This window comes from Phyllobates terribilis, unplaced genomic scaffold, assembly GCF_046119375.1.
Source record: "Phyllobates terribilis strain yellow unplaced genomic scaffold, ASM4611937v1 Scaffold_65__1_contigs__length_7625178, whole genome shotgun sequence".
Taxonomy (NCBI): domain Eukaryota; kingdom Metazoa; phylum Chordata; class Amphibia; order Anura; family Dendrobatidae; genus Phyllobates; species Phyllobates terribilis.
The window spans coordinates 6,068,664-6,095,471 of NW_027362825.1; positions in this window are offsets into that span (position 1 = coordinate 6,068,664).

Below are 26,808 nucleotides of genomic sequence, written 5' to 3' on the forward strand. Positions count from 1 at the left end.
TGCGGTCTTCTCCCGGTCCGCCTCTGCTACAGGAACCTGCCAGTACCCGCTAGTGAGATCCAAGGTAGAGAAGAAGTTAGCAGATCTTAAAGCAGCCAATGACTCCTCTATCCTTGGTAAGGGGTACGCATCCTTGTGTGTGATACGGTTGATTTTTCGGTAATCTACACACATCCTCATGGTGTTGTCTTTTTTTCTGACTAAGACTAGTGGAGCTGCCCAGGGGCTACAGCTATCCCTGATCACCCCAGCCTCCTTCATGTCTCTAAGCATCCCCTTGGCGTGTTGGTAGTGGGCAGGGGGTACGGGTCGATACCTCTCTTTTATAGGAGGATGGTCTCCCGTGGGGATGTGGTGTTCTACCCCCTTGACTCGCCCGAAGTCTAACGGGTGTTTACTGAACACTCTCTCGTACTCTTGAACCACCCGATAGACTCCTTGTTTCTGGTGTGCGGGAGTGGAGTCAGTACCCAGATGTAGTTGCTGACACCAGTCCTCCATGTTTTTCTTAGAGCCGTTACCTTCCTCCGGGTGAGATGGAGGCAAGGGTTCCACAGATTGTATAGAATTTTGGTTAATGGTATATAATTTGGCTAGCGTGGCATACCGGGGCAGGTACACTTCCCTCTCCCCGATATTTATTATGCGAACGGGCACCCTCCCATGGCGTACATCAACCACCCCCCGTGCTGTCAAAATGGTGGGCCTACTGTCCGAGTAAACTGGTTCTACCATTGCCTGGTAATCCCTACCTCTCAGACCAATAGCTGCCCGGCACCAAATCATCATTTCACTTTTTGGGGGCATGGCAATAGGAAAAGGGTCACACATTCTTACGCTACCAATCTCACCGCCGGAGAGTTCCACCTGTTGCCGTCGCATCAGTGCCCGGATCTCTTTCTGGAGCACCCGCTGCTCGCCGGAGCTGGCGTTCTTGGCAACCTGTTGTAAAAGGAAAATCACCTCTGCAAGACAATTTTCAATTACATTAGTTCCTAGCGTTATCTTTGGGTGACTCTCGTGTTTGTCAATGTCTACAATAATCAGTCCCTGTGCTGCCAGTTCGACTCTACCAATTTTAATGGTCGCCTCTTTAAATCCGATCTGTGGCACGGGCTGACCATTGCTGGCGATGATACTCAAGTCGTCGTCAGGGTAGCGGGTTATATCCGAGTCATTCCAGTACTGCTTGAAGAGCACGTACGGGATGGTGGTGACCTGTGACCCGGTGTCCAGTAGGGCACTGATAGGGATGCCATCCAGTACCACAGGCAAGACTGGACGTCCTCCGACATATTTGTCGCGCCAGTTCGATGGGCCTGGTGATCTTTTTCCTGGGGGTTGGCCCTCTACCCCCAGGTTGTGCCAGTTTAAAGGACAGTACCTTGCCATATGTCCGGGTTGATTGCAGCGGCGGCAGATGGGTCGTCCGTCCTCGTTGTACCGGTCACTGGGTCTTCCTCTGGCCGGTGGGGTCCTCCTTGGTCGACGCCACGGGATGTTCTCCGGTCCGGATGCCAGCTGGATCTTCCCTGGAGTGGAAGCCTGTAAAGACTGCACAGTTCGGGTTAACGCAGCAACGCTTTTAGCTAGCTCTTGGACCTGATGGTGCAGGTCTGGAGCCGGGTCATAGTTCAAAGCCTGCGCATCAGCCCCTACAGGCCCTGCCGACAAGGGCGCCGCCTCCTGGTGGTAAGTGATAGCTGGGCGCCTGTGGGTCACAACGCCATCCGGTGCCGGTTCTCGGAGCACCCGGATGGCTCTGTCCTTGAACTGTGCAAATCCCAGATGAGGGTCCTGTAGGGCCATTGCCCGCAACTGGGTTCGGTGGGCATTGCAATGTAAACCCTCTATAAATTGTTCAGTCAACAGCCTGTCCTCTTCTCCCACGCCGTCAGGGTCGGTCTGCTTAACGGCTCTCAGGGCCTCTTGTAGGTTCAGGGCATAGTCCCTTATACTCTCATGGGCCCGCTGTTTGCACCCGTAGAATCTAAGCTTGATCTCGGCTGAGGTGCGGGTATCAAAGGTGTCCCTCAGCCGGGTTAGTATCCCTGCGACAGTCCTCCCCCCAGTTGGCCAGGACTTTACCTCCCTTCGGGCTGCTCCGGTTAATTGGGCCACCAGGATGCTCACTTTTTGCTCTTCTGTGAGGGGGTACACCTGGAAGAGGCTATCCAGCCTTTCTCTAAAGTCCTGCAGGGCTGCCCCCGGGATATAGGGCATGGTGAAAGGCATGACCGCGACAGCGGTGGCGCTGGCGGGGGTTGAAGCGGTGAAGCTCTCCTCCGTATCCGACATCCTTCTCCCCCCTAGTGGACCGTGGCCTACCTTGCGATGATCCTCTTCCGTAGGCCGCGGCTCCGCAGTGGATCGTCAGGGTTGAGGACCTTCCGTCGCGCTCCGGTGACGTCGGCGTCTGCTGGGCTCCTTCCAGGACCTTACGCAACGTCCGGACGTGAGGCGGGGCTTCAGTTCTCGCGGGCTTTTCGGAGTCCACGCCCCTCTTCTTCCCGCGCGGCGTCCTCAAGATGGCGTCCAACGGCGGGAAAACTCCACGGATGGCGGGAAGAAGGCTGAAGATGGCGCCGGATGGCGGGAATCTTCACAGATGGCGGGAAGAAGGCTGAAAATGGCGCCGGATGGCGGGAATCTTCACCACAGGTGAGTTTGAAAGTCTCTTTTTCAGGCACGCAGTACCCGGTGGTTGCGGGCACGAGATCCTGCCGACTACGCCAAAAGTTGACGCGCCCCCTGGGCCGTGTTGAGGGGAAACCCGGAGCCGGATCTGGATAGGGGTAGTAGTCCTTGTGGCGGTGACCCGGTCCGTGCCCAGGGTGTCAAACTCAGTGTGTGGCAGTCTTGATAGGTGTTATTTGAGTGTCGACTACGCCACCCGTTGATTTGCAGCTATGGAGCTGCCGCTGCAGGGCAGACCGCTGAGGCCGGTGTAGAATTGTGCAGCGTGATAGTATAACCCCCAACGGGAGGGGTATGGACTCAGGGCAGCCGACGTGGAAGATGGGGGTAGCAGGAACCACTCAGAGACGGTGCGGTGTAATTCAGGGTCTTTACTGGTAACAACGATAGACCCTCCCGGAGTACTTGCTAGCGAACGGGGCCTGGTCAGTCCTTGAGCAGATGGGATCTCCCCTGGCCAGGCGGAGTTGTAGGCCTCCCAAACTGACTGTACTCTTCTGGCTACCTTGCTAGAAGCGGATATAAGTAGCCCACGTCCCTGAGTGTGCCGTGTGGTGCTCACCCGTATGGCCGGTGACTCGGGGCCTTCTAATGGCTTCCGCTCCACGATGGCGGTGCTGGTCCCACGCGTGTGACCTTGCCTTCGGGTTTCTGGGCCTGAGGACCTGAAATCCCCTGCCAGTCGGCTTCTGCTGCTGGGTAAGAGTTAGTCCCCACAGCCTCGGACGCCGGGTCCGGTAAGAAAGCTTCTCAGTCAGGGCGAGCTCTGCAGCTGCCAGCCCCTGACTCGTAGTAGTATTGCTCCCACTGAGCTTCTGCTGTTTCTTCCTATGACTGTTTCTCGTCTCTACTCTCCTTGACTCCTAACCCTGCCTCAGCCCCGGGTTTATATAGGGGAAGTTCTTCCCCTCCCAAGACTGGGCAGGAGGTGTGGCATGCACAGGATCCCTGACCAAAGGACCTCCCACCTGCTCTCAGACATAACATTACATTACTGTGGAAACCAGACCCCTGGGGTGCCACATAGACATACCCAGATCTGCTTGGAGCCAGTTTCACATGGTCCAGGGCTACCAGTTCCAGTGGCTGTCTGGTGATGATGGGCTGCAGGGGAGTCTTCTGGCTGTCTCGGTCCTTTCTTCTCAGGTGGCACGGGCCACAGTCTCTGCACCACCTCTCGATGGCTCCTCTCATGCCTACCCAGTAGAACCGTTCACGCAACAAGAACTCCAGCTTCTTCCATCCGAAATGCCCTGCTCCGTTGTGGTATGCCTCCAGAATCATAGCCGCGTCTCGTCTTGGGACCACTACCTGCCAGGTCAACTCATGTGTTCGAGAGTTAACCATTCTCCGGCACAGCTTCTCCCTGTAGAGGAACAGCTTACTTTTCTCCTTCCACAGTTGCTTGGTCTCCTCCGGAGCGTCTGGGTCAAGACTGGCATCGGCCTGGGTCAGCATTTCCTTCACCAAACGGACTGCGGGATCACTGTCTTGCGTCTCCACCCAGTTGTAGTGGGGCAAGGGATTGAACGTCACGGAGCGCCTGTCCTTCACACGGTGGGAATACAGGGTAATCCCATGATGGTGGAACGCAGGGAGCTCAACTTCTTCCAGATCTTCTGGATCTTCCCCTACGTCCGGTAAGTTCGGCATTCTAGACAGGGCATCCGCGTTGGCATTTGAGCGTCCTGCCCGGTATTTGATGGTGAATTCAAAGTTGGACAGGCGGGCCATCCATCTCTGTTCCAGGGCACCGAGCCTTGCAGTGTCCAGGTGTGTCAACGGGTTGTTATCCGTGTACACGGTGAATTTGGAGGAGGCAAGGTAATGCTTGAAACGTTCGGTCACTGCCCACACTACTGCCAGGAACTCCAGCTTGAATGAGCTATAATTCTCAGGGTTCCTCTCCGTGGGCCGTAGCTTTCGGCTGGCGTAAGCGATTACCCGTTCTTTCCCTTGCTGGATCTGGGACAGTACGGCTCCAAGCCCGATGTTGCTTGCGTCCGTGTGGAGGATAAAGGGCTGGCTGTAGTCTGGATATGCCAGGATTTCATCCCCCGTGAGGGCCATCTTCAGCTGGCAGAAGGACTCCTCTTCCAGCTTTTCCCACCTAAAGGGTGGCTTCTGGTTTTTGGCTTTCCGAGATTGACCTATCAGGAGGTCCTGCATAGGGGCTGCCATTTTGGTGAAACCGGGAATGAATCTTCGGTAGTAGCCTACCAACCCGAGGAACTGCCGCACTTCCTTTATGCTGGAGGGTCTTGGCCAGTCCTTAATCACGGTGATCTTATCAGGGTCAGGAGCCACTCCGTCAGCACTCACCACGTGTCCCAGGTATTGCACCTTTGGTTTCAAGAGGTGACACTTGGAGGGTTTCACCTTTAGGCCGTAGTTTGCCAGAGCTTCGAACACTTCTGCCAGGTGTTTCAGGTGGTCCTCGTAGGTCTTGGAATAGACGATGACATCGTCCAGGTATAACAGGACCGTCACGAAGTTCCGGTGTCCCAGACAGCATTCCATCAACCGTTGGAAGGTTCCTGGTGCGTTGCAGAGCCCGAACGGCATGCAGTTAAATTCACTGAGACCCATCGGGGTGGTGAATGCGGTCTTCTCCCGGTCCGCCTCTGCTACAGGAACCTGCCAGTACCCGCTAGTGAGATCCAAAGTAGAGAAGAAGTTAGCAGATTTTAATGCAGCTAAGGACTCTTCTATCCTTGGTAACGGGTACGCATCTTTGTGTGTGATACGGTTGACCTTCCTGTAGTCTACACACATTCTCATGGTGTTGTCTTTCTTTTTCACTAAGACTAGTGGAGCTGCCCAGGGGCTACAGCTGTCCCTGATTACCCCAGCCTCCTTCATGTCTCTAAGCATCCCCTTGGCGTGTTGGTAGTGTGCCGCGGGTACGGGTCGGTATCTCTCCTTTATGGGAGGATGGTCTCCCGTGGGGATGTGGTATTCTACCCCCTTTACTCACCCGAAGTCTAACGGGTGTTTACTAAACACTCTCTCGTACTCTTGAACCACCCGATAGACTCCCTGTTTCTGGTGTGAGGGAGTGGAGTCAGTACCCAAATGTAGTTGCTGACACCAGTCCTCCATTGGTTTCTTAGAGCCGTTACCTTCCTCTGGTTGAGATGGAGGCAAGGGTTCCACGGCCTGTACAGAATTCTGGTTTATGGTGAACAATTTGACTAGCGTGGCATACCGGGGCAGGTGTACTTCTCTCTCCCCGATATTTATGATGCGAACGGGCACCCTCCCATGGCGTACATCGACCACCCCCCGTGCTGTCAAAATGGTGGGCCTACTGTCTGAGTAGACGGGTTCTACCATTGCTTGGTAGTCTCTACCTCTTAGACCAATAGCTGCCCGACACCAAATCATCATCTCACTTTTTGGGGGCATGGCAATAGGGAACGGGTCACACATTCTCACGCTACCTATCTCACCACCAGATAGTTCCACCTGTTGCCGCTTCATCAGTGCCCGGATCTCTTTTTGGAGCACACGCTGCTGGCCGGAACTGGCGTTCTTGGCAACCTGCTGTAAAATGAGAATCACCTCTGCAAGACAATTTTCAATCACATTAGTTCCCAAAGTTATTCTAGGGTGACTCTCATGACGGTCTATATCCACTATAATCAGTCCTTGTGCCGCCAGTTCGACTTTACCGATCTTAATGGTCACCTCTTTGAATCCCACCTGCGGCACGGGCTGACCATTGCTGGCGATGATACTCAGGTCGTCATCTGGGTAGCGGGTTATGTCCGAGTCATTCCAGTACTGCTTGAAGAGCACGTACGGGATGGTGGTGACCTGTGACCCGGTGTCTAGTAGGGCACTCATAGGAATGCCATCCAGTACCACAGGCAAGATTGGACGTCCCCCTACGTATTTATCACGCCAGTTTGATGGGCCTTTTGGTCTTATGCCTGGGGGTTGGCCCTCTACCCCAGGTTGTGCCCGTTTAAATGACAGTACCTTGCCACATGTCCGGGTTGATTGCAGCGGCGGCAGATGGGTCGTCCATCCTCGTTGTATCTGTCGCTGGGTCTTCCTCTGGCCGGTGGGGTCCTCCTCAGTCGGCGCCACGGGACGTCCTCCGGTCCGGATGCCAGCTGGATCTTTCCTGGAGAAGAGACCTGTAAAGACTGCACAGTTCTGGTTAGCGCGGCAACGCTCTTAGTCAGCTCTTGGACCTGATGGTGCAGGTCTGTAGCCGGGTCACTGTTTAAAGCCTGCGCATCAGCTCCCACAGGCCCTGCAGACAAGGGCGCCGTCTCCTGGTGGTAAGTGATAGCAGGGCGCCTGTGGGTCACAGCGCCACCTGGTGCCGGTTCTCGGAGCACCCGGATGGCTCTGTCCTTGAACTGTGCAAAGTCCAGGTCAGGGTCCTGTAAGGCCATTGCCCGCAACTGGGTTCGATGGGCATTGCACAGTAGACCCTCAATAAATTGTTCAGTCAACAGCTTATCTTCATTTCCCACGCTGTCAGGGTCTGCCTGCTTAATGGCTCTCAGGGCCTCTTGTAGGTTTAGCGCATAGTCCCTTATACTTTCATGTGCCCGTTGTTTGCACCCATAAAATCTTAGTTTTATTTCGTCTGAGGTGCGGGTGTCAAATGTGTCTTTCAGCCGGGTTAGTATGTCTCTGACAGTCCTCTTCCTCCCAGGTGGCCAGGACTTTACCTCCCTTTGGGCTGCCCCGATTAATTGGGCCACCAGGATGCTCACTTTTTGCTCTTCTGTGAGGGGGTACACCTGGAAGAGGCTATCCAGTCTTTCTCTAAAGTCAATTAGAGTATGTGACTCCCCTGAGTACTGGGGTAGCCAGGTTGCCCCCGGGATATAGGGCATGGTGAAGGGCATGACCGCAGCAGCGGTTGCGCTGGCGGTGGCTGTGGCAGTGGAGCTCCCCTCGGTATCCGGCATCCTCCTCCCCCCTAGTGGACCGTGGCCTACCTTGCGATGCTCTTCTTCCGTAGGCCGCGGCTCCGCAGTCGATCGTCGGGGTTGAGGACCTGGCGTCGCGCTCTGATGACGTCAGCGTCGCTCTTCCTCCCTTCCAGGACCTTGCGCAGCGTCACTGTGTGGGCGGAGCTTCGGATCTCGCGCGCTTTCGGCGTCCACGCCCCTCTTCTTCCCGTGCGGCGTCCCGAAGATGGCGTCCGAAGGCGGGAAGCAGCTGCGGATGGCGGGAAGAAGGCAGAAGACGGCGGGAAACGGTCCAAGATGGCGTCTGATGGTGGGAATCGGCTCCGGATGGCGGGAAACGACTCCGGACGGCGGGAAACTTCACCACAGGTAAGTATAAAAGTCTCTTTTTCAGGCACGCAGTACCCGGTGATTGCGGGCACGAAATCCTGCCGACTACGCCAAAATTGACGCGCCCCCTGGGCCTGTTCTGTGCAGGGGAACCCGGACCCGGATCGCTGAGATGCTGGGGGTTGTTGTCTCCGTGTGGCGGTGACCCGGTCCGTGCCCAGGGTGGTCAAACCAGTGGCAGTCTATTTGTATGGTAATAAGTGTCCGACTACGCCACCCGTGGATTGCGGTCAGTGGGGACCACCGCTGCGCTGCAGACCGCTGAGGCTGATGTTGTTTGCGCAGCTGAGTATGGGATGACTCCCCACGGGAGAAGTATTGCCTCAGGGCAGCTAATGTGGAAGATGATGGGAGTGATGGTGTGAGGGTCCCAGTGCTAATGGTGCAGGAGCGGCAAGGAATCACAGAGACGTGAGGTGCAGTTCAGGGTCTTTACTGATGGTACAAGGCAGACCCTCCCGGGAGTACTGGCTAGTATAAGAGGCCTGGTCAGTCTGCGAGCAAGCAGGAGTTCCCCTGGCCAGGTGGAGTTGTAGGCCTCCCCGTTAATCTGCACTCTTCCTGGCTACCTTGCTGTCAGCGGTTACAAGTAGCCCACGTCCCTGAGTATACCGTGTGGTGCTCACCCGTATGGCTGGTGACTTGGGGCCTTCTGTTAGCCTCCGCTCCTGGATGGGGGCGCTGGTCCCTTCTTTGTGACTGAGCCTCCGGGCTTCTATGGCCAGAGGATCTGGAATCCCCTGCCGGCTGGTTTCTGCTGCTGGGTGTATATCAGTCCCCACAGCCTCGGACCCCTGTGTCCGGCTTTAGTATCTTCGTCCAGGGCGAACTCTGCTCAGCTCCAGCCCCTGGACTTCTGCTACTGCTCCTACAGAGCTCCTAGTTCTTCCTTTCCCTCTCCAGGCTCTGACTGCTCTAATCCCGCCCCAGACCCAGTTTAAAAGGGCAGATCCCTCCCCTCCCAGGTCTGGGCGGACCGTGTTGCATGCTTAGGGATCCTGACCAGAGAAACCTCCCACTTGCTCTCAGACATAATATCTCTATTACTGCGGCAACCAGACCCCTGGGGTGTCGCATTGAAGTGATCCTTGCCGCATCAGAAGATGCAGACTTGCAACTATCCCCGTGCAAGTCCTTGCACCAGGGCAGTGTTCAATTGTACTTCCCCCATTCCTTGCAATGCAAGCGCAAATATGCAGCCAACCACCCACCCACCCGCAGGCTGCAATACTATACTGCTAGCTTGCACTTGAAATGGGGCCTTTTAGTTTGGAGGAGGCCGAAGCTGGCCACTACCTCATGGCTGCGTCGGCAGCGAGGTCTCCATACTCAGTCCCCAGCCACCACTATTTGTCCCGGGAACCTTCCCTACACTTTTCTTAGCCTGGCCTGCTTTAGGGCAGCATTGGACGAGCCCACCAGTTAACCAGACTCCTCCAGTGGGCCCTGGCTTCTCCATCAGGGGAGTTGAGAGTGCCAAGGTGAGGAGCATGATGATGATTATAGAAGTTAGCATCTGCTTTGCTTTCTTGGAATGCAAGCGTAAGTGTGCAACCTGCCACCCACCCACCCCCAGACTGCAATACCATACTGCTAACTTGCACTTGAAATGGGGCCTTTTAGTTTGGAGGAGGCCGAAGCTGGCCACTACCTCATGGGTGCTTCGGCAGCGAGGTCTCCACACTCAGTCCCCAGCCGCCACTATTTGTCCCGGTAACCTTCCCCACACTTTTCTTAGCCTGGCCTGCTTTAGGGCAGCATTGGATGAGCCCACCAGACAACCAGACTCCTCCGGTGGGCCCTGGCTTCTCCATCAGGGGAGTTGAGAGTGCCAAGGTGAGGAGCATGATGATGATGATAGAAGTTAGCATCTGCTTTGTTTTCTTGGAATGCAAGCGTAAGTGTGCAGCCTGCCACACACCCACCCCCAGGCTGCAATACCATACTGCTAGCTTGCTTGCACTTGAAATGAGGCCTTTTAGGCTTGTGGAGGCAGACCCCGGCCACCATGTCATGGCTGCGTCGGCGGCCTGGTATCCATACAAAGTCCCCAGCCGCCCGGCGGCCGGGTGTCCACACCAGGTCCCCAGCTGCCCCTATTTGTCCCGGTGTGCCTTATACACAAGCGCGCATAACAAAACATTACCTGTGCCCTCCCCAGTGCATTTAGTGGAAAGGACAGCCTATTCCGCTGTAGTGTGTGCACGCCAACCCCCTGTTCATGGCACATGCGAACATGCCTCCCGCCCTGCACCTGTCGTTGCAGACTTGTAACTATCCCCGTACAAGTCCTTGTCCCAGGGCAGTGTTCAATTGTACCTCTCCCATTCCTTGCAATGCAAGCGCAAGTATGCAGCCTGCCACCCACCCACCCCCAGGCTGCAATACCATACTGCTTGCTTGCTTGCACTTGAAATTGGGCCTTTTAGTCATGTGGAGGTGGAATCTGGCCACCACGTCATGGCTGCGTTGGCGTCCTGGTATCCATACTCAGTCCCCAGCCGCCCAGCGGCCGGGTGTCCACGCTTGGTCTCCAGCCGCCAGGGGGCGGCCGGGTGTCCATACTCGGTCCCCAGCCGCCTAGGGGCAGCCGGGTGTCTATAAACGGTCCTCAGCCACCCCTATTTGTCCCGGTGCGACTTATACACAAGCGCGCATACCAAAACATTTCATACATGAAGAAAGCGAGGTGGCACACCGATGTAATAAAATCTTCTTTTATTCCATTTCCATTAAAAATGCAGGGAAGCGGCGCCTTTTGCGGACGACGGCCTTTTCGCATGTCTATCACGCTTCTACGGGTCCAGGCATATGGTCATGGGGGTGTGCAGGGGTTAAACTACTCCCGACCCCACCCCCTAGACCAAACAGCCATACAAAATGTTACAACAAAAAATACAAAATGAAAAACAATTGTTTTAAAAAAAAATTTGAGACAAAATATTCATGGAACCATCATAAAAATACTGCCATGTCTAGTTTGTCGTTTAAGCCAAGGGGTCCCTGGGCATTAGTTCGGAGGATCCATTTCACCTCCCTCTGTAAGAGGATCCTATTGTGGTTACCTCCCTTGTGTGGCAATTCCACTTTTTCTAATCCTATGAAGCGCATGACTTCAGGATTACCCCTATGCTCAGTGTGAATATGCTCTTTTAACCTTTTAGAGCCCTTCCCTGAAAGGATTGAATTGAAATGCTCTCTGAACTGTGTGAACAGGGGTCTAATTGTTTTGCCTATATAGAACCTTCTACACGGGCAAAAAATTGCATAAACCGTGAATTTGGTTCTACATGTAATCAGATCCCTGATCACATGGTGTACCCCTCCAAGTTCTATTTGCCGGGCATTCTCATGAAAACTGCAAAAATTACACGTACTACATTTGTGATTACCCATGATTACTGATTTATTTAACCAATTCCTCGCCGAGTTATCCTCTATGCGATTCTTTACAAGCTTGTCTTTCAAATTTGGTCCCCGGCGGTAAGTAATTAATGGGTTTCCCACTCCCACCTGGAAATCACTGTCTGCAGTGACAAGATGCCAGTTTTTCAGAATTGCTGATCTAATTTTTTTATCCATAGGACCAAACTTGAAATTGAAAATGAATCTCTTAAACTTATCTGTATTGTCCTCATGTTTGGGGGGATTTAATAGCGAGAACTGAGGAAATTGGCATACCCTTTGATAGACATTATCTATGATATCGTCTGGATATCCTCTTTGTTTGAACTTCATTTTCAGATTTCGTGCTTCTTTTACAAAGGAGGCAGTATTGTTATTAATTTTTCTCAAGCGTAAAAATTGACTGTAGGGTAGAGATTGCTTCGTGTGTAAAGGATGCGCTCTCTGATAGTGAAGCAGTGCATTACAGGATGTGGGTTTTGAAAAAGATTCTGTGGATAGATTGCCATCCACAATTTTAAGTTTTACATCCAAAAAATTCAGTTCCGTGTTTCCAAACACTGAGGTGAACGACATGTTCATGTCATTGTCATCATTCAAATACATGACAAAGGAGTCAAAATCACTCCTATTGCCTGACCAGACAATGAAAATGTCGTCCACAAATCGGACATAGAATTTAAGGAATTGGGAGAAACGATTACTACTGGAGAAGATGAATTTTTCTTCAAAGGAAGCCAGGAACAAATTAGCCAGAACGCAAGCCGCCCATCGCCCATACAACAAAAAATACAAAAATTAAAAACAATTGTTTTAAAAAAAAAAAATTATTTTGTATAAAAATTTTTTTTAAAACAATTGTTTTTAATTTTGTATTTTTTGTTGTTACATTTTGTATGGCTGTTTGGTCTTGGGGGTGGGGTCGGGAGTATTTTAACCCCCGCACACCCCCATGACCAAATGCCTGGACCCATAGAAGCGTGATAGACATGCGAAACGGCCGTCATCCACAAATGGCTCCGCTTCCCTGCATTTTTAATGGAAATGGAATAAAAGAAGATTTTATTACATCGGTGTGCCACCTCGCTTTCTTCATGTATGAATTGTGACTTACTTTGTTTCTGGAGGGAGTTGCACCCGATAGTAAGATTAATTGCTCCAGCTGATGGGGTCGAGGTTCTGGAGTCTTTGCACAAGGACTGAGTCGCTGCAGTGCTGGTTGCCTGTGCATTTGTATTCATACCTAAACATTACCTGTGCCCTCTCCAGTGCATTTAGTGGGAAGGACAGCCTAACCACAAACACGTGGACAAGTGAATGTGGCCAGGGATGGTCCATCTCACTGATGCCTTCACACTGGGTTAATATTGTGGAAGCCGGGACACAGTTGGACACTGGGATGCAACACGTCCTCCAGACATAGAGGATTGCGGGTCCTGGGTCAATCAGGCTTCAACACAAAGTTCAGAAGGTAGACAGCAGCAGTGGTCGGCCTCCTACACAATGAGTAAATTATTCATGATCATGAGGCCATCCATCTCCTTAGCTTTCTGTTCCTTAGAATGCAAGTGCATGTATGTAGTAGCGGCTAGGCCTGAGGTGGTCAGCGTTTTGGCGCATATCCTACCTCCTCCGAGGATTGCTAGATGTTTTCCTGCTACTATCCCAGTTCTATGACGCCCATTAAAACAAAGCTTCAGGTGATGGATGATGGATGAGGTGGTGGCAAAGGAGAAAGAGCAGGAGGAACAGGGACCATTCACATCAATATCAGGCCAGTCAACCACACATGTCTTGTAGGATATGTTTCTGTACCAAAAGGAGAGGATCGGCTACACAGTTATAGGGCATACAGTGAGTGCAATGCCTACCAAAAATTTCGAGGCACTCCAATGCCCCTTGGAAGTGACATTGAGGTTAGAGGGCCTTAACTAAACCGTTTTTTCATTTATAGCAACTGGGTCTCCTGTAAAATGTTGGCCTAAGCAGTGAATGGAAGGCTTTCCAAAAATTATGAGGAACTGCAATGCCCCTTGAAACAGACGTGGATTACAGCGTACTAAAAACCTTCTACCCATTATTGGGGAGTGGGTCTCCCTTAGTGTTCGCCTATGCATTGAAAAGCAAAAGCTGACTAAAATTAGGAGGAAATGCAATGCCCGTTGGAAGAGTCGTGGAGGTTAGAGGTAATTAAAAACAACATTTCAATGCCCCTTGGAAGATCTGTGGAGTTCAGAGTGGTTTAACAAGACGGTTTTAATGCCCCTTGGAAGAGACGTGGAGGTCACAGTAGCTTAACAAGACGGTTTTAATGCCCCTTGGAAGAGACGTGGAGTTCAGAGTGGTTAAACAAGACGGTTCTAATGCCCCTTGGAAGAGACGTAGAGGTCCCAGTGAAATAAAAAGACAATATCAATGCCCCTTGGAAGAGTGGTGGAGGTACCAGTGGAATAAAAAGACAATATCAATGCCCCTTGGAAGAGTGGTGGAGGTCGCAGTGGAATAAAAAGACAATATCAATGCCCCTTGGAAGAGTGGTGGAGGTCTGTCACGGGTGTGTCGCCACGAAGATCGTCACGATTACACAGCCTGACTTCTCGCAGCTGACTTTTTGGTGCTTTGTGTTTTCGGCAGTGAGGGAGTTAATTCTCTCTCTCTCTGTGCTAGACGAGGTCCAGCCTCACCCAGCTGCAATCAATGCTGCTGTAGTGAGTCTCCTTCAAATGCCTGCTGGTCTGTTTGGGAAGTGTCGGTGAAAGCATTTCATTCAGACTAACAGAGCGGATCGTGGTGTTTGGAGTTTCTGAGATAAGTGTATTTTGGAGTGTTTTTTCCCTTCCTCGCTTTATCATTTATCTCCTTTCCCGTTGGTGTTCCCTCTGTTGTAGTTGTGTAGTTGTTGTATGCAAGGTGGTTTTGGTTTTTCCCTTGTACTGTCTCGTTCGTCTAAGTACTGTGTGTGGGCATATTATTACTTGTCCCCTTTTGTTGTGATCGGGGTCCTTCTCAGGACTAGATTACTTAGGTGCAGGGATCCTCAGGAGGTAGGGGTTACGCTGGCGGCCTGGACCTCTGTACCTTTAACAGTACCTCCAGGTTGAGGGACTAGTCAGGGCCCCAGCTTAGGGTCAGCTTAGGCCCCCTACCTCCAGTATACAGAGACAGCGTGACATTTTCACCGACCCACTTAGTTTTTCTCCAGCTACCATGGATCCAGTAGCCGGTCTAGCTCGGCAGTTGCAGAGTTTGTCCATGGAGCTGGCGGACGTTAGGTCCAAGGTTTTGCATCCTCAGGAGCAAGCCGGACCAGAACCTAAAGTAGCTCTCCCTGACAGGTTCACTGGGGGGCGGGACAAGTTTTTTGTTTTCCGGGAGGCATGCAAGTTGTACTTTCGGCTGCGGCCTCGGTCATCAGGGAGTGAAGAACAAAGGGTGGGAATTGTCATCTCGCTCCTACAAGGGGACCCACAATCTTGGGCGTTCTCTCTTCCCCCGGGCTCCCCGACTCTCCAGTCAGTGGATAGGTTTTTCGCTGCTCTGGGACTCGTATATGATGACCCAGATCGGATCTCCCTTGCTGAGTCTAAGTTACGTAGGATCCAGCAGGGAGATCGTCCGGCGGAGGAATTCTGTTCGGAGTTCCGTAGGTGGGCCACGGACACCCAGTGGAATGACCCGGCTCTTAGGAGCCAGTTTTGTCATGGTTTATCCGACAAATTACAGGATGTGTTGGCACAGTATGACTCTCCCGCGTCACTGGAAGCCGCTATGGCCCTTGCTATTCGCGTTGACAGACGGCTTCGGGAGAGGTGCGGGATAACTCTACCCCCTGTGATGACTCCACCTCCTACAAGGTCCCCTCATATGGTGGTTCCCCTGGTCAGTCCAGAGGAGCTTATGCAATTAGGAGGGACATCATTTCGGGGGAGGGGACCGGTGGTGCGCCATAAGACAGGAAGGTGTTTCTTCTGCGGGAGAAAGGGACATTTTATTGGGGGGTGTCCATCCCGTCCCTTGCAGAGTGAAGAGTCGTCGGAAAACTGTTGATCCCAGGTTGTGTGGTGGACGGCAATCTGGGAGTAGGTATTTCGTCCCTAGGTTCGTCTCAGTTTCTCGTACCGGCGGAGGTGGTGGTGGGTACGAGAACTGAGAGGATATCTGTTCTTCTGGATAGTGGGGCCGGGGCTAATCTGGTTGATGCTCGGTTTGCCCGGGTTCAAGGTATGCGATTGAGTGAGTTGGCTAAACCCATCCCCATATTCTCGATCGATGCCAGGCCTCTCGGTCAGGGAAGTTTTTTGCAAGCTGTGCATGACGTAAAACTTCAAGTGGGGGCGATACATAAAGAACTGTTGTCTTGCTACGTGTTGGAGGGTCTTCCCACTCCTATAGTGTTGGGCCTTCCTTGGTTAACTAAGCATAACCCGGTTATTAATTGGCAAACCAGAAAGATAAGCCAATGGAGTAAATTCTGTAATAAAAACTGCATGAACACGGTCATCAGTGCGGTTACTCCTTGGGTCTTACCTCCATTTCTGGCGGACTTTGAGGATGTATTCTCGGAGAAAGTGTGTCAGGAACTACCTCCTCATCGCGAGTATGACTGTTCTGTAAAACTGCTCCCTGAGGCCAAGTTACCTAAAGCTAGGTTGTATAACCTTTCTGGTCCTGAGAGGCAGGCCATGAAGGATTATATTTCAGAAAGTCTGGCTAAGGGGCATATTAGACCTTCATCTTCACCGGTGGCTGCGGGGTTCTTCTTTGTTAAGAAGAAAGATGGAGGCCTACGCCCTTGCCTGGATTTCCGTGAACTTAATCGGATTACGGTCCGATATCCGTATCCGCTCCCACTTATTCCCGATCTCTTTAATCAGATCGTGGGCGCCAAATGGTTCTCTAAGTTGGATCTCAGGGGGGCGTACAATCTGATTAGGATGAAGGAGGGGGATGAGTGGAAGACGGCGTTTAACACTCCGGAGGGGCATTATGAGAACCTTGTCATGCCATTCGGTCTGACTAATGCCCCGGCGGTGTTCCAACACTTTGTTAATGACATTTTTCGCCGCCTGGTGGGACAGTTTGTTGTCATATATCTGGATGATATCTTAATTTACTCGCCGGATCTGGTGTCTCATCAGGAGCACGTTAGGCAGGTGTTACAGATCTTGCGGGATAATAAACTGTATGCCAAATGGGAAAAGTGTGTGTTCGCCGTACAGGAACTCCAGTTTTTAGGCTTCCTGGTTTCAGCGTCCGGTTTTCGTATGGACCCTGGGAAAGTGCGGGCAGTTCTTGAGTGGGATCGGCCAGAGAATCTTAAGGCACTACAACGTTTCCTGGGGTTTGCTAATTATTACCGGAAGTTCATTCATAATTTCTCGTCCATGGTTAAGCCTCTCACAGACATGACTAAAAAGGGGACGGATTTTTCTAGGTGGTCTGACAAGGCTTGTCAAGCATTCTCCTCCTTGAAAAAATGTTTTGCCTCGGCACCCATACTCATTCAACCTGATGCGTCACAGCCATTCATTGTAGAGGTAGACGCTTCCGAGGTAGGGGTGGGAGCAGTATTGTCACAAGGTTCGTCCCCTGGTAAGTGGCATCCGTGCGCCTTTTTCTCTAAAAAATTGTCGTCCGCTGAGAGGAATTACGATGTCGGCAATAGGGAACTCTTGGCCATTAAGTTAGCTTTTGAGGAGTGGCGCCAATTTTTGGAGGGGGCAGTCCATCCGGTCACCGTCATCACCGATCACAAGAACCTGCTATATCTGGAGTCCGCGAAACGTCTGAATCCCAGACAAGCTAGGTGGTCATTGTTTTTTACCAGGTTTAATTTTGTCGTTACATATCGTCCTGGGTCAAAAAATGTAAAGGCGGATGCCTTATCTCGCAGTTTCCCTGGGGCCGGGAATACGGACGACCCGATTCCTATCCTTCAGGAGGGGGTGGTGGTTTCGGCAGTATGCTCTGAGCTGGAGGAGGAGGTATTGGAGGCTCTGGGGGACGCCCCTGTTGGACCTCCGGGGAGACTGTTTGTTCCAGATCAGTTGCGACAAAAGGTGATCGAGGCACACCATAACTCAGTTTTGGCAGGACACCCGGGGAGTAAAGCAACTGTGGATCTCCTCTCGCGTCGGTTTTGGTGGCCTAACTTACATAAGGAGGTGGTAACTTTTGTCGCGTCCTGTGGGGTTTGTGCGCGCTCTAAGACCTCACATACCCGTCCGTCTGGGGCCCTCTTACCTTTGAAGATCCCGGAGCGTCCTTGGACTCATCTGTCTATGGACTTTATTACGGACCTCCCTCCGTCTTCGGGTAAAACGGTCATACTCGTTGTAGTGGACAGGTTCAGCAAGATGGCACATTTTATCGCTCTTCCGGCTCTCCCTAATGCTAAAACTCTTGCGCAGGTGTTCATTGGGGAGATTGTGAGGCTTCACGGGGTACCCTCCGATGTGGTGTCTGATCGGGGGTCCCAGTTTGTGTCCAAGTTCTGGAAGGCGTTTTGTGCACGGCGGGGGATGCATTTGTCATTCTCATCGGCTTTTCACCCTCAGACCAATGGTCAGACGGAACGTATGAACCAGAGCTTGGAGACATATCTCCGGTGTTTTGTGTCAGAGAACCAGGAGGACTGGGCTTCTTTCTTACCTCTAGCAGAGTTTGCTCTTAATAATAGGCGGAGCGAGTCCACTGGTAAGTCCCCGTTTTTTGGGGCATATGGTTTTCACCCCCAGTTTTGTACTTTCAGTAGGGGGGGCTCTTCGGGGGTTCCTGAGGAGGAACGATTTTCCTCATCACTCGCTTCAGTATGGAGAGGGGTGCTGAAGAATCTGAATACTATGGGGAACCGATACAAACGTATGGCTGATCTTAGGAGAGTGTCTGGTCCGGACCTAAGTGTGAACGATCGGGTATGGTTGTCTACCAGGAATATTAAACTTAAGGTTCCCTCCTGGAAACTGGGTCCCAGGTTCATCGGGCCGTACAGGATCAGTTCTATAATTAATCCGGAGGCATTCCGTCTTGACCTCCCCCCTACGTTTAAAATTCACAACGTGTTCCACAGATCGTTACTTAAGAGGTATGTGGCGCCGGTGGTACCGTCACCTTTACCTCCCCCTCCAGTGGTGGTCAATGGTAACTTGGAGTTCCAGGTATCAAGGGTCATCGATTCACGTTTTAATCGCCGGTCCCTTCAGTACCTGGTTCATTGGAAAGGGTATGGTCCTGAGGAGAGGATGTGGGTTCCTGCGTCGGATATTAACGCAGACCGATTAGTTCGGGCCTTCCACACGACTCACCCGGATAAACCTGGCCCTGAGGGTCCGGAGGCCCCTCGTAGAAGGGGGGGTACTGTCACGGGTGTGTCGCCACGAAGATTGTCACGATTACACAGCCTGACTTCTCGCAGCTGACTTTTTGGTGCTTTGTGTTTTCGGCAGTGAGGGAGTTAATTCTCTCTCTCTCTGTGCTAGACGAGGTCCAGCCTCACCCAGCTGCAATCAATGCTGCTGTAGTGAGTCTCCTTCAAATGCCTGCTGGTCTGTTTGGGAAGTGTCGGTGAAAGCATTTCATTCAGACTAACAGAGCGGATCGTGGTGTTTGGAGTTTCTGAGATAAGTGTATTTTGGAGTGTTTTTTCCCTTCCTCGCTTTATCATTTATCTCCTTTCCCATTGGTGTTCCCTCTGTTGTAGTTGTGTAGTTGTTGTATGCAAGGTGGTTTTGGTTTTTCCCTTGTACTGTCTCGTTCGTCTAAGTACTGTGTGTGGGCATATTATTACTTGTCCCCTTTTGTTGTGATCGGGGTCCTTCTCAGGACTAGATTACTTAGGTGCAGGGATCCTCAGGAGGTAGGGGTTACGCTGGCGGCCTGGACCTCTGTACCTTTAACAGTACCTCCAGGTTGAGGGACTAGTCAGGGCCCCAGCTTAGGGTCAGCTTAGGCCCCCTACCTCCAGTATACAGAGACAGCGTGACAAGGTCCCAGTGGAATAAAAAGACAATATCAATGCCCCTTGGAAGAGTGGTGGAGGTCCCAGTGGAATAAAAAGACAATATCAATGCCCCTTGGAAGAGTTGTGGAGGTCCCAGTGGAATAAAAAGACAATATCAATGCCCCTTGGAAGAGTGGTGGAGGTCGCAGTGGAATAAAAAGACAATATCAATGCCCCTTGAAAGAGTGGTGGAGGTCCCAGTGGAATAAAAAGACAATATCAATGCCCCTTGGAAGAGTGGTGGAGGTCCCAGTGGAATAAAAAGACATTATCAATGACCCTTGGAAGAGACGTGGAGGTCACAGTAGCTTAACAAGACGATTTTAAAGCCCCTTGGAAGAGACGTGGAGGTCCAAGTGGAATAAAAAGACAATATCAATGCCCCTTGGAAGAGTGGTGGAGGACCTAGTGGAATAAAAAGACAATATCAATGCCCCTTGGAAGAGTGGTGGAAGTTACAGTGGAATAAAAAGATAATATCAATGCCCCTTGGAAGAGTGGTGGAGGTCACAGTGGAATAAAAAGACAATATCAATGCCCCTTGGAAAAGTGGTGGAGGTTACAGTGGAATAAAAAAACAATATCGATGCCCCTTGAAAGTGTGGTGGAGGTCACAGTGGAATAAAAATACAATATCAATGCCCCTTGGAAGAGTGGTGGAGATTGCAGTGGAATAAAAAGACAATATCAATGCCCCTTGGAAGAGTGGTGGAGGTCCCAGTTGAATAAAAAGACAATATCAATTCCCCTTGGAAGAGTGCTGGAGGTCCCAGTGGAATAAAAAGACAATATCAATGCCCCTTGGAAGAGTGGTGGAGGTCACAGTAGCTTAACATGACGGTTTTAATGCCCCTTGGAAGAGACGTGGAGTTCAGAGTGGTTTAACAAGACGGTTTTAATGCCCCTTGGAAGAGACATGGAGGTCCCAGTAGAATAAAAAGACAATATCAATTCCCCTTGGAAGAGTGGTGGAGGTCCCAGTGGAATAAAAAGACAATATCAATGCCCCTTGGAAGAGTGGTGGAGGTCGCAGTGGAATAAAAAGACAATATCAATGCCCCTTGGAAGAGTGGTGGAGGTCCCAGTTGAATAAAAAGACAATATCAATGATCCTTGGAAGAGACGTGGAGGTCACAGTAGCTTAACAAGACAATTTTAATGCCCCTTGGATGAAACGTGGAGGTCACAGTAGCTTAACATGACGGTTTTAATGCCCCATGGAAGAGACGTGGAGTTCAGAGTGGTTTAACAAGACGGTTTTAATGCCCCTTGGAAGAGACGTGGAGGTCCCAGTGGAATAAAAGACAATATCAATTCTCCTTGGAAGAGTGGTGGAGGTCCCAGTGGAATAAAAAGACAATATCAATGCCCCTTGGAAGAGTGGTGGAGGTCGCAGTGGAATAAAAAGACAATATCAATGCCCCTTGGAAGAGACGTGGAGGTTCCAGTGGAATAAAAAGACAATATCAATGATCCTTGGAAGAGACGTGGAGGTCACAGTAGCTTAACAAGACGATTTTAATGCCCCTTACAAGAGCCATGCAGTACAGCATATTAAAAACATTATTCCCATTATTGAGGAGTGGGTCTCCCATAGTCTTTGCCTATGCCTTCCAAGCAAAAGCTGCCAAAAATTAGGATGGAGGAACTTGCAATGCTGGCAACATGGACCACGGTCACCCTGGTGGTATAGTGGTGGTGGAGGCTGAGGATAAGGAGAAGAGCAAAAAACAGCCGAAATGAGGAAGCGTATACCCATGTGTGGGTGTGAAGCGGTGCATGGGAATACACCTCCTGAAATAACACAGTGGATTTGACTTTATGTTACTCTGCTGTCATTTGGTGGTGATGAGAAGTCTGGCCCAATCCAGCCCTTGTTCATTTTGATAAGGGTCAGCTTGTCAGCATTGTCAGTTGACAGGCGAGTGCGCTTATCAGTTATAATTCCCCCAGCGGCACTAAAAACACGCTCCGATAACACGCTAGCAGCAGGGCCGGCCAGGACCTCCAAGGCGTACAGAGCGAGTTCATTCCAAGTGTCCAGCTTGGATACCCAATAATTAAAAGGCACAGAGGAATCACGGAGGACGCTGGTACGGTCGGCAAGGTACTCCTTCACCATCTTTTGAAACTTTCCACTCCTTGTGAGAATACCCCACACCTCAGGGCCTGTAAGCTGGGCGGGTCTCAGAAAACTGTCCCAGAACATTGACAGTGTTCCCCTGCCTCTGCTGGATTGGAGTTGCGTCTCTCTCGCCTGTACGCCTTGGTTGGGCAACGAACTGTGACCTCTGCCGCTAGCGTGTTCAGATGGGAATTTTTTTAACAGTTCTGCAGCAAGGGCCTTCTGGTACTGCCCCATTTTTGTAGACCTCTCCACCTCAGGAATAAGAGAGTGAAAGTTCTCCTTGTAGCGGGGGTCTAAAAGTCTCACCAACCAGTAATGACTGTCACCCAACATTTTGACAACGTGAGGGTCACAGTTAAGGCAGCGTAACATAAAGTCAGCCATGCGTGCCAGGCTGGTAACGGGCAAGACTTCCGTGTGCTCAACAAGATGACGACTGACCATGGTGTCCTCCTCCTCCTCCTCGTCTTGCTCCACCCTGTCCTCAGGCCACCCACGCTGAACCGACGGTATGACAGTTGTACAGGTACTACCGTCTACAGCGCATGATACCAGCTCCTGTTCTTCCTCCTCCTCCTCCTCTCCCTCATTGTCCCCCCAATGCACGTTGGGATGAGATGAGGCTGGGCTGTGTGTAATCGCCCGCTACGGCTTCTTGATCCATCTCATCATACTCTGGCAGCAATGCCTCCTCTTTAATTCTCTGCAGAGAGCTTTGCAAAAGACAGACAAGTGGGATGCTGACGCTAATGATGGCGTCATCACCACTCACCATCTTGGCGGACTCCTCAAAGTTTGTCAGGATGGTACATATGTCAGACATCCAGGTCCACTCCTGAGGTCTTATGTGTGGAGTCTGACCTGAATATTGACGGCCTTGTTGCAGCTGGTACTCCACAACTGCTTTCTTCTGCTCACAAATCCTTTGCAACATGTGGAGGGTAGAGCTCCAACGTGTGGGGACATCACACACCAGTCGGTGTGCCGGAAGTTGCAAACGCTGCTGCAACACAGCAAGGGCGGCGGAAGCTGTAGCCGACTTATGAAAATGAGCTGACAGGCGGCGTACTTTGACGAGCAGATCTGGCAATTCTGGGTACGATTTAAGAAACCGCTGAACCACGAGGTTAAGCACATGAGCCAGGCATGGTACGTGTGTGATCTCGCCTCACCTCAGAGCCTCCACCAGGTTACGGCCATTATCACACACGACCATGCCTGGATGTAGGTTCAGCGGTCTCAGCCACAGATCTGCCTGCTCTTTCACAGCTGTCCACAACTCACAAGCAGTGTGAGGTTTATCACCTAAGCTTATGAGTTTCAGCACAGCCTGTTGCCGCTTGGCTGAGGCAGTACTGCAGTGCTTCCAGCTTGTAACTGATGTGGTGATATCTGAGATGGAGGCTGAACATGAGGAGGAGGAGGAGGATGATGCGCAGGAGCTGTACATTGTGGGGGCAACTCTGACTGACATAGTGCCCGCAATCCTCGGTGTGGGGAGGATGTGTTCCGTCCCAAGGTCCGACTGGGTCCCGGCTTCCACTATGTTTACCCAGTGTGCCGTCAGGGAGATGTACCGTCCCTGGCCACAAGCACTTGTCCATGTGTCCGTTGTCAGGTGGACTCTCCCAGTAACTGCGTTGTTGAGGGCACGGCAGATGTTTTGGGACACGTGCTTGTGTAGTGCGGGGATGGCACACCGGGCAAAATAGTGTTGGCTGGGGACCGAGTACCGAGGGACGGCCACCGCCATAAGGTTGCGGAAGGATTCCGTCTCCACCGGCCTAAAAGGCAGCATTTCCAACGCAAGCAGTCGTGAAATGTGCGAATTTAGGACTGTGACCTGTGGGGCGTTGGCTGTGAATTTGCGGTTTCGTTCAAAGCTCTGGGATATGGACAATTGAACGCTGCGGTGGGACATGGACGTGGATGCTGTTTCTTGAGAAACTGCCATAACAAGTGAAGACTGAGAGGAGGGGGCATCTTTGCATGCAGTATGGACAGGGGATTGCCTTGCACGCACAACAGGGGGTTCTCTTACACGCACAGCAGCAGAAGAAGCAGTGGTGACACCCGCTGACACTGGTCGTGGACCCTGGGGTTCACCCACAAAGTCGGGTGCTTTGCTGACATGTGCCTGATCATTCTGGTGGTGGTCCGGCTGGTAGTTTTGTCACCCCTGCTGATGCTGGCCTGTTTGGTGGTACAAATGGCCTTTTTGGGGTTATCAGCAGAGTCTTTAAAAAAATTCCAAACTCTGGAAGACCTACCGGTTGTACTGGCAATGTCCCTCGTGTTGGTGTTACGGGGAACGGTAGCCCGCCTTCTGTCTGCGGCCACCACACTGCTTCGTCCTGCCTGTTGGGGTACTCTGCCTCCCTCCCCTTGTGTGCTTCTGGCCTTGCTCTGCGTGTCCTTCTGCCACGTTGGGTCAGTTACTAGATTATCCACCACCTCCTCCTCTTCCACTTCCGCACCACGGTCCTCCTCCTCACTTCGTGGCAATTGTGTCTCGTCATCGTCCACCTCTTGTGACAAATTGCCAGCGTCGCCTTCCTGTGGCCGTGGCTGTTCAAATATTTGGCCATCGCTGCATGGGATCTCCTCTTCCACCACTTCAAGATGAGCAGGCGAGGGGCCCAAATATGGAAATGGACCAGTGAACAGCTCTTCAGAGTGTCCAACTGTGGGATCAGTTGCTGTCTGACGACACTCGGCATGGTGGGAGGAAGGAGCATCAGGGTGAGGAGGAGTATGCGGTCGAGACTCACGGCTACTAAGACTTGACCGTGTGGAAGACAGACCGGAGGTGGTGGTGCCCAGGTGTCTGGAAGTATTATCTGCTATCCAATTAATAACTTGTTCACACTGATCAGTTGGCAATAGTGGTGTTGTTGTGTGCTTCCCTAGTAATTCGGTCAAGAACTGGGAGCGAGAAGATGTGGCTGTTGGTTGCAGCACATTTTCACCTTGGCCACGGCCCTATCCTCTGCATGCACCATCACCAGAACGTCCAGTTCCACGTCCCTTGCCACGCACCTTGCCCATTGTATATGAAGTAAAATAGCTTACACTCGCACTATCAATGGCAAAAGGGTAATAAAAAGGAGATTAGAACCATGGAAGAGGAAAACCACAGTTCTAGTTCTCTGGCCTACACCAGAATCTTTTAAACAGATATATTTGTGTCTGAACAGTCAGCGAGACACTCAAACTGTTTTTTTTTATGTAAAAAATGCAAAAAGGTCGATTACACCCAGATTTGAACCGTGGAAGAGGAAAACCACAGTTCTAGTTCTCTGGCCTACACCAAAATCTTTTAAACAGATATATTTGTGTCTGAACAGTCAGCGAGACACTCAAACTGTTTTTTTTTATGTAAAAAATGCAAAAAGGTGGATAACACCCAGATTTGAACAGTGGAAGAGGAAAACCACAGTTCTAATTTCCTGGCATATACCAGACTTTTTTAAATAGATATATTTGTGTCTGAACAGTCCGCGAGACACTCAAACTGTTTTTTTTTATGGAAAAAAGGCAAAAAAGTGGATAATACAGAGATTTGAATCGTGGAACTGCAAAACCACAGTTCTAGTTATCTGGCCTACACGAGACTCTTTTAAACAGATATATTTGTGTCTGAACACTCACACACACACTCAATTTTTTTTGTTGGGGGGGGGGGGATACCAAAAGGTTAATAAGACGGGTATTTGTACAGTCTGACTGAGGGGAAAAAAGAAAAGAGGATTTAGATGAAAAAAAAAAGGATTTTTCCTGGCCCCTGAGAACTGGGGCTAAGTCTAGCAATTTGAGCAGCAGCAGCACACAGGACTGTAATGCAGTGTTTGTTGGTATAACCACTGCGTCTCCTATACAGCCTGCCTGCCTGCCTGCCAAATATCTGGGATGGATATTAGTCCTCAGAAGGACTGTTTGTTTGAGTTTACAGGTTTTAGAGACCCTACACTACCTATTTTGCAGTATAAATCTCTCCCTAGCTCAGCAACACTCTCCCTACACTGTCTGATCCGGAGCGACTGTGTCCAAGATGGTGGCGCCCGGTTTTAAATACTCAAGGTGACACTGTGCGGCCAGCCAATCACTGTAATGCCCACAACCAACATGGCTGCGGCATTACAATGACTGGCTGGCAATCCCTGCATGTTCATTGGCTCTGTAAAGAGCGCCAAACATGCAGGGCGGAGACCCGAGCTCCCGCCCGAGTAACCCGAAAATACTCGGTGCTCGCCGAACATCCCGAGTAGTGAGATGCTCGGGCGAGTACCGAGCAGTGTCGAGCATGCTCGCTCAACACTAATCATTATTTCTCAAGCGGTATATGATGGGAATCACCATTGGAGGAAGGACACTATATACAATTGATGAGGCTTGAACAACATAAAATGAATCTGCAGACTTAGGACCATTAACCATATATTCATCAGGTACATTGTAACAAACCACTCTACCCAAAATGGGTTCCCAAAAATTGGAAAAGTGGAAGCTTATGCCACTCCATAAGATAAATATGCATGCTACCACAAACCACAAACCACAGGAGTTTTTTGGCAATAATAAAAAGGCGAATATTTTATTAGACACTTAAAGACATAGGACATACAACAAGGAACAACCCGGCATAAAAAGTGGGGCTGCATATATACATATATTAAAATTAGCCAAACGTAGAGAGTATAATTAACGATGGATAAAAAGAGAGGGGGTGCCACAGTGTTTAACCCCTAGTGGGATAGTTGTCTAAGTGCTGCATACAGTAAAAATCTATAAAAATATATATTCTTAGTATAATAGATCGTGTCAGCACGTAAACCCCTATAATCAATGTTCAGATCATGGTATTGCACGCTTACCCATTGCTAAATAGCAGCCACACAAGAAAAATCCCCAACGCACGTTTCGCTTGGTGTGTTCAATCGCTTCCTCGGGGGGAATGCAGAAAAGGACCTTCCATGTAGATTTAAGTATGTTCAGGACCTGCGGTCACATGGTCACAATGGACCAATCGCGTAATGGTATGTCGGCGCATGCGCACTGAGCCGTGCGCGTCAGCCGCACCGCCCACGGCCATCAAGGCAGACTGCACGTGTCAGGAAGAGCAGGGTAAGTTACCATGGCTCCCAGACAACAAACAGGCTCCATAAAGATGCCGGGGGCGGAGCGGGGACAACAGACAGCGCAGCACACACGCGCACACCATTTAATACAAGTTAGTGGCAGCAACCCATACA